General features: G+C 30.0%; 1 long non-coding RNA gene across 1 annotated transcript; it reads left to right on the top strand.

Moving 5' to 3' along the window:
• Positions 1–707: 707 nt before the first annotated feature.
• Positions 708–13,360, top strand: LOC107515493. Its single transcript, XR_001598021.2, has 3 exons — positions 708–959; positions 4,923–4,990; positions 12,326–13,360. It is a non-coding gene; the product is annotated as an uncharacterized LOC107515493 (long non-coding RNA).
• The last annotated feature ends 217 nt before the right edge of the window (positions 13,361–13,577 follow it).

Genomic DNA, 13,577 nt, shown 5'->3' with positions numbered 1-13,577 from the left:
AATTGACCACATTATGGCATATTAAGTGCCCTAATAAAGGTATCTTTAAAAGAAGCTATTAATTACGAGATTTTAGGATTGGAGAGAGAGTTCAGGGAATGAGCCAGAGAGTACAATATTTGAAAGATTCAGGAGTTCTTCATCAGCCAGGTATTATAAGGAAGACTATTTAGGCCAAATATTTGATGTATTTTTTTTTTTTAAAAAAAGCATAAAGTATTATTCTGTGTTGTCTAGATTTAAAAGGCCTTTAAATAGCCCAGTTCAGTTCAATTAATCAGCACCATGACACACTAACATTTTCTCAGCAATGCTTATTTGTAAGGCTGTGCTAGCCCAGACTGAAATGTTTTGATACAATAGAAATGTGTCTGCCCAGAGGTATTTACTGAGCCATCATTAAGCAATGGAACGTTTTCCAAATGTTTAAATGCTGCCAGGAAAACCAGTTTCGGGATGCAGTCCAGGATTTTCTGCAAGACCAGGTTTCTCACACCTGTTTTCTTTGTTTTCTTGTTTGTTAACTTTTTGGTATACATGGAAACATGAGCTTATATTTAGTTATTTAGATGTTTTCTCATAACTAGATATATCATCCACAGAAGAATATGGAAATAATAGAGGAAATATATGTTTTCTATAATTTTAAGCCATTGCTAATTTGACTAATTACACAGTCTGGTGTGAATGTGACCTTAGCTCCTCTAGGCTTTAGTAACTTCTGAGTTTAAACAATGGGTCACACTAATAGGAATAACCTGTTTCCATATCTTTTTCCTCACATCTCTTCTCATAGGACTTCAATTTTTCTGCTCTGATGCAAGCTGATATCACAATGAGATAACCAAACATTAATTAAGATGACAACCTGCTCACTCTCAGCCAGGTCTCTTGGGAAGTTCCTCACATATTATGGCAGAGAGACATGTACAGTTATAGGATACCGTATACTTTTGCAGGTATGTAAATTCTTGCCACTGAAAACTGTATAATCAATATATGTCACTGCCATTCCTTCTGGAATTTGAGGAATAATTTACATACAGTGACAATGACCCTCTTTAGATATACAATTCTATGAATGTTGACAAACATTTATAGCTGTAACCATCACCACACTCTATATGGAGAATATTTCCATTACTCCAATAAGTTGCATTATACTCCTTTTTAATTAATCCATTGCCCCTGCCCTCAGTCCCTGACATCTCTTTAATATTGTCTTTTTCTTAGAACATCACATAAATGGAATCATAGAGTATAAATCCTCCTGTATTTGGTTTCTTTAACTTAGGGAAATACTTTTTTAAATATATTTTGTTTTCAATTACAGTTGATATATATGAGTAGAAGAAAAAAAAGGTCAATAATATGAATGGCAAAATAACAATAACTACATATCTGTCAACAATTACTTTAAATGTAAATGGATTAGGTGTTCCAATCAAACAACATGATATATATATATATATATATATATATATATATATATATATATATATACACACACACGAATCTAGAGATAATCATGCTAAGCAAAATAAGTCAGGTAGAAAAGCTGAGAACCATATGATTTCACTCATATGTAGGATATAAAACTGAAAGCAACAAACAAACAAGATAAACAAGTGAAAATTCGTAGACACAGACAACAGTTTAGCCAGAGGAAAAGGGTAAGGGGAGTTACATAAGAGTAAAGGGGGTCAAATATATGTTAATGGAAGGAGATATGAATTTAGGTGGTGAACACACATGCAATATACAGATGATGTATTATTAAATTGTATACTTAAAACCTATATAATTTTATTAACCAAAGTCATCTCAATAAATTTAATTAAAAATTAAAAAATAAAATAAAAAATAAAAAAGGTGGGCTGGCTGATGTATAACAAAACAAGACTCCTATATATACTGTCTACAAGATACTCATTTCAGATGGAAAGACACAGACTGAAGGTAAAGAGATGGAAAAAGCTATTTCATGAAAATGGAAGTTTTAAAAAGCTGGGGTAGCAAACTTATGCTAGACAAAATAGACTTTAAAACAAAGGCTATAACAAGAGGCAAAACAAAAACAAAAACAAAAACAAACCAAAAAAACCAATGATTCCACTTGTAGGTACTTAGAGTAATACTTTTGAGTTACACCCATTCTGGTGATTATATCAGTTCTGTTTCTTTCTCCTCCTTCCTTCTTTCTTTCCCTTCTTTCCTTCCTTCCTTCCTTCCTTCCTTCCTTCCTTCCTTCCTTCCTTCCTTCCTTCCTTCCTTCCTTCCTTCCTTCCTATTTCTTTCTCTTTCTTCTTCCTTCCTTCCTTCCTTCCTTCCTTCCTTCCTTCCTTCCTTCCTTCCTTCCTTCCTTCCTTCCTTCCTCCCTCCCTCCCTCCCTCCCTCCCTCCCTCCCTCCCTCTTTCTTTCTTTCTTTCTTTCTTTCTTTCTTTCTTTCTTTCTTTCTTTCTTTCTTTCTTTCTTTCTTTCATTTCATTTAATTTTTATTTGTTTGTTTGTTTGTTTGTTTGTTTGTTTGTTTGTTTGTTCTTCTGAGTAGTGTTTTATTCAGGAGTATATCTCATCTGTTTACCAATCCCCAAGTTGAAAGACTTTTACATCGGTCATTGCATAGACATATTTTTTCACTATTTTCGAGTAAAGGGCTAACAATAGGATTGCTGGGTTGTATGGTAAGTATCTTAATAAGAAAGTGTCCATTTTCCAAAATGGCTTTAATACTTTTTATTACCACTAACAATGTATGACATTCCAGATGCTTCACATCCTCTTCAGTACTTGGTATTTTTAGCTAGATTTTCATTATTTGTTGTTTGCTTGTTTTTGCATGGTTTTGTTTCAGTTTTGCCATTCTAATAGGTATGTTTGGTATCAAATATACAGTAATAGCAAGCTTAATATTGGAAATATTTCTTTTAAATTGTCATTTATGGGTATAAACTTATCCATAGTATTATCCATTTATTCTTTGAATGAATGTATGATATGTAGTAATATCTTCTGTTTCAATCCTTACATTGGTGATTTGTGTCATCTCCCATTTCATATTTGTCATTTTTGTCAGAATATTATCAAGTAATTGTTTTTTTTAAAGAATCAATCTTTTGTTTTATTGATTTTCCCTATTTTTTTCTGTTTTCAATTTTATCAGTTTCTGCTATGCTTGTATATGTTTGTTTGGTTTTTCTTTTTCTAATTTCTTCAGTGAGGAACTTATCAGATCCACTTCTTTCTCTTCCTTCTTTCCTTCAAAATATTGATTCGAAACCTTTTCTCTTTTCTAAACTAAACAGTTAATGGTATAAATTTCTTCCTTAGCGCCACTTTAACTGAAGCCCACAAATTTTTGATATACTCGATTTTCATTTCATCTATTTCATGTGTATATATTTTTTATGTCCTAAGGCTTTGCCTTTGATTCATGGATTATCTAGAAGTATGTTGTTTAGTTTCTGAGTGTTTGTACATTTTCCTTTCTGCTTTTGATTTCTAGTTTGATTCTACTATGATAAAAGAACATACTCTGTATAATTTCAAATTTATAAAATGTGTTGAAGTGTGTTTTATGACCCAAGGTAATGTGTATTTTGGTGACTTTTCCACCAATGCTTGAAAAAAAATGTGTTTTCTGCTTTTGTTGTTTGAGATTCTCTATATGTCAGATCTCATTTGTTGCTGGTATTTTCAATTCTGTATCTTTATTGAATTCTGCATGGCAGTTCTATTCTTCACTTAAAGTGGGATATTGAAGTCCCCAACTTTAACTATAGATCTGTCTATATTTCCTTTCAATTGTAAATATATTTGCCTCAAATATTTTGAAGTTCTTTGTTTAGATTATTATTTCTTATTGGGTGGAGCCTTTTATTATTATATAATAAAATATATAATATATTTTGTCACTAGTATATCTGTTTATTTTGAAGTTTATGAAGTCTATTATATCTGATATTTATCATTATGTAACATTTCTAGTTGCTATATTAATATTTCTTATTCTAAAGTAAACTTTATCTGATATTAACATAGCTATCCCATTTTTCTTTTGATTTGTACTTACATGGTATACATTTTTACATTATTTTTCTTTTTAACTTATATATTTCCTTATATTAATTGATGGCAATATGTATATATTTTTTTTAAAATAATGGTAACAAGAAAAATATTCCAAAAAATATTTAAAATAATACACTTCACAAATGAAATGTGAAGATATCTTAAATGGTTAATAAACACTAAACACAGTGTGCAACTTCACTAGTCATAAGGAAAATGCAATTAAAATCACTATGAGGTACAATACACAACCACCAGGGTAGTTAAAATTTAAATTTAAAAGGCTGTCAGTTATCAAATGTTGCCAAATGTTGCAAAGCATATGGAACAACTCCAACTCTAATATATTGTTGTTACTAGGGTAAAATGTTAAACCTTTTGGCGGAAATAGTAATAATTTCTTATTGCTGACCATAAACCTATTCTTATATTTAAATATTTCTCTTCGAAAAATTTAAGACATTTATAAGAATGTTCATAACACCTTTATTTATAAGAGCAAAAGATGTAAAATGGCTCAACTTCCATCAATAGAATGATTAAATGAACTGCAATGTAGTTATTTAATGGAATACTACTCAATAAAAATGAACAAACTACTGATATACATAACAATGTGAACTAATCTCAAAAATAAGTTAGGTGAATAAGCTGTATAAATAATGTATGATTTACGTGAAGTTCTACAACAGGCTAAACTAATTTATGTTGGAAAATCATCATAGCATTCCTTCTTTTTAGGAAAAGAATTGCCTGAGAAAAGTCATGTGTTAAATTTTTTATGTTTTCATATACTATATTTACTTCTGATGCTGTTTATAGATGGTAACAGTGGCTTAATTTCATTTCAGAATCATGTTTCAAGTTTATGGAAATCCCAAGTTTATGGAACTATGACAGTGTATAAAAGAAGCCAGAGGTTTGTGTCTTTCCCTTAAAAAGACTTTTTAAAATGTGAACACTTCAGTGACCTGTTTTATTACCAGTAATGGTAGGTAGACTGAATAGTGGCTCCACAGTCAATGTCTACATCCCAGTCTCTGAAATCGGTAACTAAATTACATTATATAGTAAAATGAACTTCACGGGAGTAAGTGATTAAGTTAGAGATCTCGAAGTGAGGAGGTTAGCCCATATTCCATGGGTGGGCCCTATATCATAATAAGGATTCATATATACAGGAGGCAGGAAAATCAGAGTTAGCAGTAGGAGAAATGGCAAATGGCAACAAGAGGTTAGAGTGATGTGAGGAAATTGCCATGAACCAAGGGGTGATGTGAGGAAATCGCCATGAACCAAGGAGTGCAGATGGCCTCTAAAAGCTGAAGAAAGTGGTAAAATGGATTGTCCTCTTAGTTTCTAGAAGGACTTATCCCAGCCAACACTGACTTTAGCCCAGTAAGAATACTTTTGAATTCTGGACATCTTGAACTATTTGATAATGAATTTGCATTGGTTTAAGCTACTAAATTTGTCTTAATATTTTTTACAAAACTTAGAAACTTAATACATTTGTATATTTGATTTTCTCTGATTAAACTCTAGCTATAAGGATGATATGGGTATTAAGGCTAGAAAAGTTTAGCTATTAATTGTTCTTATTCTCTTTTCATGATTATTAGATTCCTTTAGACTAGACTATTCAAAGAGCTACCTTAGAATAATTAAAGCATAGAATTTTAGAGTAGAAGAAATATGCAGATCACTTAGTTCAAATTTTTTATTTTGTCATTGAGGAAGCTGATAGCTGATATCCAGAGAGGTAAATTCATTTATTAAAAGCTACGAAGGATCACAATAAATTCAACAATTGCTGTTTTGCGTGTCCAGAATGCCTAGTTGCTGGCATCCCCAATGGATAGAACAAAGGCTAATTATGTTGCCTATTTCTTCACATATAATACAAATTTTCAATATTAAAAAATGTAGAAATATTGTAAGTTTTTTCAGTTATGGGATATTTGTCACATATATACCTTCTTTTTTTTTATTTTTTGGTATCTTTGTTAATGAAAGATGGATACCATTTTCTGTATTTCGATGTGAATACAACTGTGAAAGCTCATAACATGGTTGCCAACTTGATTTAGTGCTCTGCATTGTGAATGACCATTTCTTAATTTACTAAAAATGTTATAAAATGTCCCCACATTTGATCTTTTGCTGACATATTTGATTAATTGAAAGGACAGAGCCTGAAGGAAATGTCATCTTTAGATCAAACAATAAAAGAATATTCAAATTTATTGTTGACAGAATGTCCCTAAACCTATTTAAGAGAAACAGTGTTAGTTCTCTGCAAATGGCAAACCTAATACCGCTATTTTCTGGCTAATAAGAGTAGGACTTATATAAATATAAACAAACAAACAAATATACACACACACACACATCTGACAAAACATCCTCTTTATTTCTTGGAGACCTAACCCTTGTCCTTTCAGAGACTTTATTTTTATTATGTATCTATAAACCATCAGAAATACATATATACATATATGTGCTTGATAATTACACTTAGCTTGTGATTCCACCAATAACAATGTATATTTGAGTGTGTGTGTGTGTGTGTGTGTGTGTCTAACCACGTTGCAGTAGTCACAAGCTAAATATTTACAAAGTCCAAACACATAATAGTAAAAGAAATGGCAATAACGTATACATATTTGCTTGTGCACTTTATGATTAATAAAAATTGTGATAAAGTAAAACAAAAAATATCAATGAATCAGGAACTTCTTCCTCAGATACAGTAATGTTTTATTGTGGGCAATATCTGCCATATATTATACCTGAAAGAGACATTAAAATTGCTGCTTTTGTGTAAAGTATTCTGTTTTTTTAAATGCCTACCTAATTTTTTATGTTACTATTCTGGGCACATAAATATTTCTGATTTAAATTCTTCCAGAAGTCAGCCAATTTGACACATATAAAAATATAATAAAATCATATACTTACCAATTAGTTTTTTAAACTTAGTGTTATATGACCAAGACATAAAGTATTCTCTCATTATCTTTTAATAGAGGTAACTAAGTTATCCAATTTTTCTAGGCCTAAAGGAATTAGTAACAGTGAAATTGAGTAGCTATTTGTACAGGAAAATGTTCAACACCCTTCCGGATCATTCAACAAGAATGACTGATTGTTGTATAATTCTCAAGGCCAGTGCAGTCTCCAAACATAAGAATCTACTATAGACTAAGTCTAATAAAAGAAAATGACATTCTCGCCTTGGGCAGATATATTTAATGGGATCTATAATGACTAATAAAGATAGAAAACTTTAGGGCTGTTTATTTGTTCGGTAACATTGTAAATTCATAAGAAGTAGATTAAATTTAAAGTTGCGGTTTATTGATATAAGAAAATAATTATTTATTTAAATCTTGATAAAATTATTTCAGGCTTATTATTTCTTATCAGGTGTCTTTAGTTTGCAGCAGTGAAAGAACACTCTTAAGAGAACTTGACAAGATTGTAACTTCAATATTTCATCAATACGACAGATATTGCAATTCTAATTATTTTGAATTAGCATAATAGAGTTTTTTAATGGAAGTTATAATTTTAAAATTTGCAGACAAATTACACATATTGAATCTTTTATTAAAACCAAGTCACTATACTACAGTATTATTTAAATATTTTTGTTTAAATGAGTCATTTTCCAACAAAGATTTTCTTAAGTGCAAAAATTCTAAATTGATTTTTCTCTGAGTTTTTCGTAGTTCATCACAAATAGTTGCTGTAAAACTGTCATTCTTATAAATACAATGGATAGTTTTTGAAAGAGGTTAATGCTTCCTAAAGATTCAAGTTAAATATTTCATTATAGTTGTAATTATTTAATTTGTTTGTTGAGGAAGGATATTTTTCTTAATAGAAATAACTGAAGCTAAGTTTGGAAAACTTGAGCAAATTTATATATATTCATTTCAGATGGATTTGATGAAAATATCTACTTTTACTATGTATAATAGATTCAGTAGAATATCTATTACCTATTTATGTGCAGATCCAAACTCATCTCTCAGTAGGAAACATGAAATTTATTTCATTTGAAGATGTGTTGTGCTTAGTTTTTAAAAAAGTAAATACATCATTAACCTCTTGTTTGAATATAATATTTTGAAATATTCCTATCTGTAGTCCTGCTTTCTTCTTTTCAAACTGAGTGGCAAATTTTCCAACATTTAGGCATTTTAAAAATAAATAGTACAGAATTTCAAGTCAGGAAATAGGCATTTCCTTCATAAATAATTAATTAAATTATGAAAATGACTATGAAAAAATATTTTATGTAGTCGAATTCAGAGAATTACATCTCTGTAATAAGGCTTTAACAAATTTTGTCACCTAATCTGTTTTTATATTATTTTATCCACAGAAATGACATTTTAGAAACTTTCTTCGAAAAAGATTAAACTTTGGGAAATCTGTTTTACAAAGTTATCTTTATCTATTCTAATTAAATTAATAGAAATTTGACTCATTAATACAGTCATAATTATTAGTGAGGGAGGTATCATTAATGCATTAATATAAAGGATTTTCTGAATCCAAGAAAATAGTATAACACTCTACGAGTGATTTTATTTTGCTTATTCTTTAACTGTGGCTTATCATTAAAATTTTAGCAGTTTCAGAAACCTCAATTCTTAAATTAAGCAATTGACTAGAACAACATCTAATTTTTAAAGTCTAACCTTTGTATTAGATTGTCTTATTATCTACTTAGTTAAACGAGGAATTGTTTTTTTAGAATCTTTTTTTTTTTATATGCTTTTTGTTGGCTAAAAGAGGAACTTGTACAAGATTTAGATGTTGGAAAAAGCAGAAGTTTTATTCACAGAATAAAGATTATCTTTGTGATCAAGGACAGCGATGGACAAGTGTAAAAGTGATTTTACATGTTTACAAAAGTGTTTGCACTCCGGCTTCTCTAACTTCTGAATTTGCTGGCTAACAGTAGTAGCTGCAGGCACCATGGACACGAATCACATGGTCTAGTAACAGCTTTAGTTAGTGCTGCTTCTTAGACTTGGAGTATTTCTTCTTCATTCCTCTTGGTTAATCTCCTTTTTTTTTTTTTTCTTTTTTTTCCATCAACCAAACTGTGTGCCAAGATTCCAATTTTATCAAATCACTCGCCTAAGTATATTGCTACTCTCAGTTGGGGGTATTACTGTGTGAAAAAGCATGCACTAGTATACTTTTGTCCTTTTCAGAAATTTTATGTTTTCATACCCTAAAATAAAGTCGTTATTACCAAGTAACTCTGGGCTTGAATGTAATGTCTCAGTTTCTAGATATTGTTATCATGTGCCATGCTCTTTAATTTTATATTACATTTTATTAAAACAGACTGTCTTTAGGCTATCTGCTTTGAAAATAGTGAATGGTCGAGGAAGCAGAAATATCAAACTTGTAAAATTATACTATAATTACACAATTTTGAACACTTTATGTATTTTCTCCTATAGCTGAGGGCCCTAGGATGAACAAACCACTTTATTTTTTTATCAGCTCCTCCTACCCATTTCTTGGATTATTTTAGTTTAAAAGAGACCTCCACTCTCTAGGCTAGCATTTAATAATGCTAGCTTTCTTCCATTCTGCATTTTAGACTCCATTTGCTCAGCAGGCAGTTATTCATATGGTTTTCAGACCAGCAGGAGGCATCATTATGCTGTGTTCAGAGAGACCTTAGCTATGTGCAAGAAAGTAATCTAACCTAGTGTTACTAAGATAAAGTACAGAGGATACTTTAAAATTTTCCTCCTGGACGCAATATAGCAAGCTTAATAGATGACACAAAAAGGTACTTGCAATGCATAAACCCAGAGGGTCTTGTTCAATGTAGTTAAATTTCATGAACAGACTATTTATTACCTCATAAATTCTAATGCTACACCAACATTGATATTGGACTTTATCCTATCTTTGTTTACATCTTTTAGTTCAAAAAAGTATATCAAAATATACAAACACATAAATACTTTCAGCAGTTTTATAAAGACAGTAATGCTGTAGTAAATAAGTATACTGACACTTAAGTACAGAGCATTTTCTTAAATTACAATAACACACAGATTTTAAAGATCATTTCAACTTTTTATCGACCATCATCGAAACTAGATAAACTATTAGTTATAGAGAGGAAATTAATTTTAAATAGCAATGTATTGTTCTGATAAACTTATTTTGAATTAAATAGAATGTTATATCATATAACTTTGTAGGAATCAACTTATATGTGATTCAGTAACAATATTTAAATGTTATTTTAACCTCTATGTAAGTTTTGTCTCATTTTAAGAAATTATATAATCCACACTGCAAAATGTATGAACTAATTCTCTTGTTTCAGTGGTTCATATGTAAAATCTGAACAACTTCAATGCAGAAAGCTTGCTTTTTTTTTATTACCACCATATGTTAGTTCTAAACTCTGTCCATGCCTATATACACTCATCAGAAAGACCTATTTTTACTACAAATTCACCATCACCCCAGGAATCACATTAAATGTTGTCTTTTGTGATCCTGAATGAAAACTTTGGGAATTTTTCATTCTTCGTGTATTTTGCCCATCCTGATATCAAATACATGTGTCAATATCTCTCCTATAATATCTGATATAACAATTAGACATAGATTAAGAAGTATAGAGAAGACTGTAACAATTCTATCAAATAACATAATCGACGTGTATAGAACTTTTCACCCAACGATAAAATGTAAAATTAGTATAAAAATGTAGAATAAAATAACAAACGATAACCAAAAAATTATTCTTCTTAAGTATATGTGAAATAGTTACCAAATTGTTTCTAAATTATATTCTAAATTTAAAACTGGGTGAAAGTCTTGCACAGAAGAAGTTAGGGGACTTCACTTCTCTAAGCAAAGAAGACATCAAGCAGCCTATAAACTTATGAAAAGGTGCTCGTCATAATTAATTAATACACTTAGAGTTGCAAATTAAAGAGACAAGGTGATAAACTTCTACCTATTAGAATCATTATAATGAAAAAGCCTAAAAACCACAAATAATTATTAAAATAGGAATCGATTTACACTCATAACTTCCTCCTGAGAGTGTGTAGTGGTAACACCACTTTGGAAAATGGTGGGGCATTATTATAAACTTAATGGTGCACATCCCTTGTGACCCAGCAATTCTACTCCTAGTTATTTACCACTCTGAAATGATTACATGGGCCTATGAAAATATGTAAAATAATATTTGTAGCAGCTTTAATCATAATAGTCAAAAACTAAAATAAGGTATTAATAGAATTGAGAAGTACATTTTAGTATTTTCATACATTAAATACTACTCAACAGTAGTAATGGAATACTGATGCATACATAGGACCTAAATAAATGTCAAAAACAGTATACTGAACAATTGAAAATAGACATAAAGGAATACATAATGCTACATAAGTGAAATCTATGTTTAAAGAAATAGGGATATTGTTTACTAAGATGAAAGGAATGTATTGGTTGAAAAGGGACAAGAAAGAATTTTCTGCATTGATAAAAATATATGTCCTTTAAAAATCCATGGAGTACATCAAAGTATATATTTATCCACAATTGTAAAATTGTACATTTAAGATCTTTATCTTACTTTATGTAAAATTTACCTCAATTTTTTTTAAATGATAAAAAATAAAAGCACTACTAATAGTGTATTATCCTCCCAATACAGATGGGGTTTTGGGGGAGTAAAGAGCCACTCCCAGAGAAAATTATGAGCTCAGTAATACATGAAAAAATACCATATTGTTTTATTTTATTTTATCATTTGTTTTATGAAAATTGGTCTCATGTAGCAAAACTGTACACTGTAAGGCTTGCTATCCTTTTTCCCAACTATCAATATAAATGTATTTGTATTCTAAAACTGTCAAAGTGCAAGATAAGAAAACGTGTGTCTGATCAATAGAATGAATATTTGGCTGTCATTGCTGGTAATGAAGCCAACAATTTCTTTCACGTTAAGATTTATATCTTCCCCATATTCATGAAGCAAAAATGTAGTATGACCTATATGTCGCTTAGAATTAAATTTTCTTTAGGAATTTTCTCATAATAAAATTAATTTCAAAATATTAATTTATTTCCAGCCAATATCTTTGTTAACTATTATTTACATGTTTCCAATCTATGAAATTGTTTGAATCTCTATATAACAAGTGAAATCTTACTGTATCTTTTTTTTCCCTTTCTCACTTAGATGAAAGTGTATTCAAAGCAAGTGGCTCAGTCTATTTATCAGCATTTGGCACATCAAGTAAAAAATGAGAACTGAAAACTTTTGAACAGTATGTATGGGGAAATTTTTATTCTGGTATTTAGGGAATTAGCCATATAATTCCCATTAATTTTAATGGGAGCAGTGTGGATAATCCACAAACCATTAATGTATCCTTTTGGAAATTTTCACAATGAATCAGCACAAAGTTGCAAAGCACAGGTGTTTAATTGGTGATGGATGTAATATCAGAGCTAAATGCATTAAGACTAAAGAATAAAAAAATCAATTACTTGCAGCTATAGTAAGGTCTGAAAAATAAAATGGTTGTGTTAAATTTGGCACAGATTTGAAATCTATTACTAACAGAACTAGAGGTGACTACTAAGTGAAACTAATCTGCATATCATTTATGGGTTTGGGTTTAGATATCTCTCTCTCTCTCTCTTTTTTTATGCTTAGCAGTGATTGGTGAAACACTTAAAAAACCTATTGTCAGTATTTTGGCAAAAATGTGATTCAATTTTCATAATAATTTTCACTTCAATAAATTTGATAAAACCAAGGAAAAGCACTCCTAAATCTCAGTTTCAGATATTTGAGCTCAAAACTTTCATTCTTCTTATGTCAACAATAAAATATTCCCAATATACCTAGCATTCTTTGGGAATAGTGAATGAACAGTTACTTTTATGATGTTCAGTGTAGCATTATCTTGCTACACTAGGCTAAGAAACCAGAGCTTCCTTACAAACTGTAGGTTATCTTTCACTGGTCACCTTTATCCAATAATCTTTCTCTCTTTTCTACTAAAAGGAGTTATGCAGATATCAGTGAGATATGTAATAACTATTCCAGATAGAAACTTTTACTCAATTGTGATTTTACAACATAGTAATAAGGTTTATCATAGTGAATTTACTGCTTCTGAATTTATTGCCTATACTCTTATATGATGAGTAGGACAGAAATGTCACTTTCAAAATTTAAATGTTATTGCATTGTTTATTTTCTTTATTTGTCTGGGTAGTTATATTCACATATGATTTAATAGCAAGATAATAATTGTCAACTTAACCATTTAAAAAAATATATATATATATACATTTATATTACATAGCGTGCATTGTGAATGTGGGGTAAAACTAACCTGGTCATTCATTCAAATACCCGTTTTTCCATTTTGAAATTTTTATGGCTATTCATTCTGTGGTTAAATAATCTCCTTAGTTAT

The sequence above is a fragment of the Rousettus aegyptiacus genome, unplaced genomic scaffold (genome assembly GCF_014176215.1).
Source record: "Rousettus aegyptiacus isolate mRouAeg1 unplaced genomic scaffold, mRouAeg1.p scaffold_m13_p_6, whole genome shotgun sequence".
Taxonomy (NCBI): domain Eukaryota; kingdom Metazoa; phylum Chordata; class Mammalia; order Chiroptera; family Pteropodidae; genus Rousettus; species Rousettus aegyptiacus.
Note: the sequence above shows the minus strand (reverse complement) of the source record. Positions and strands in the feature narration are given on the sequence as shown.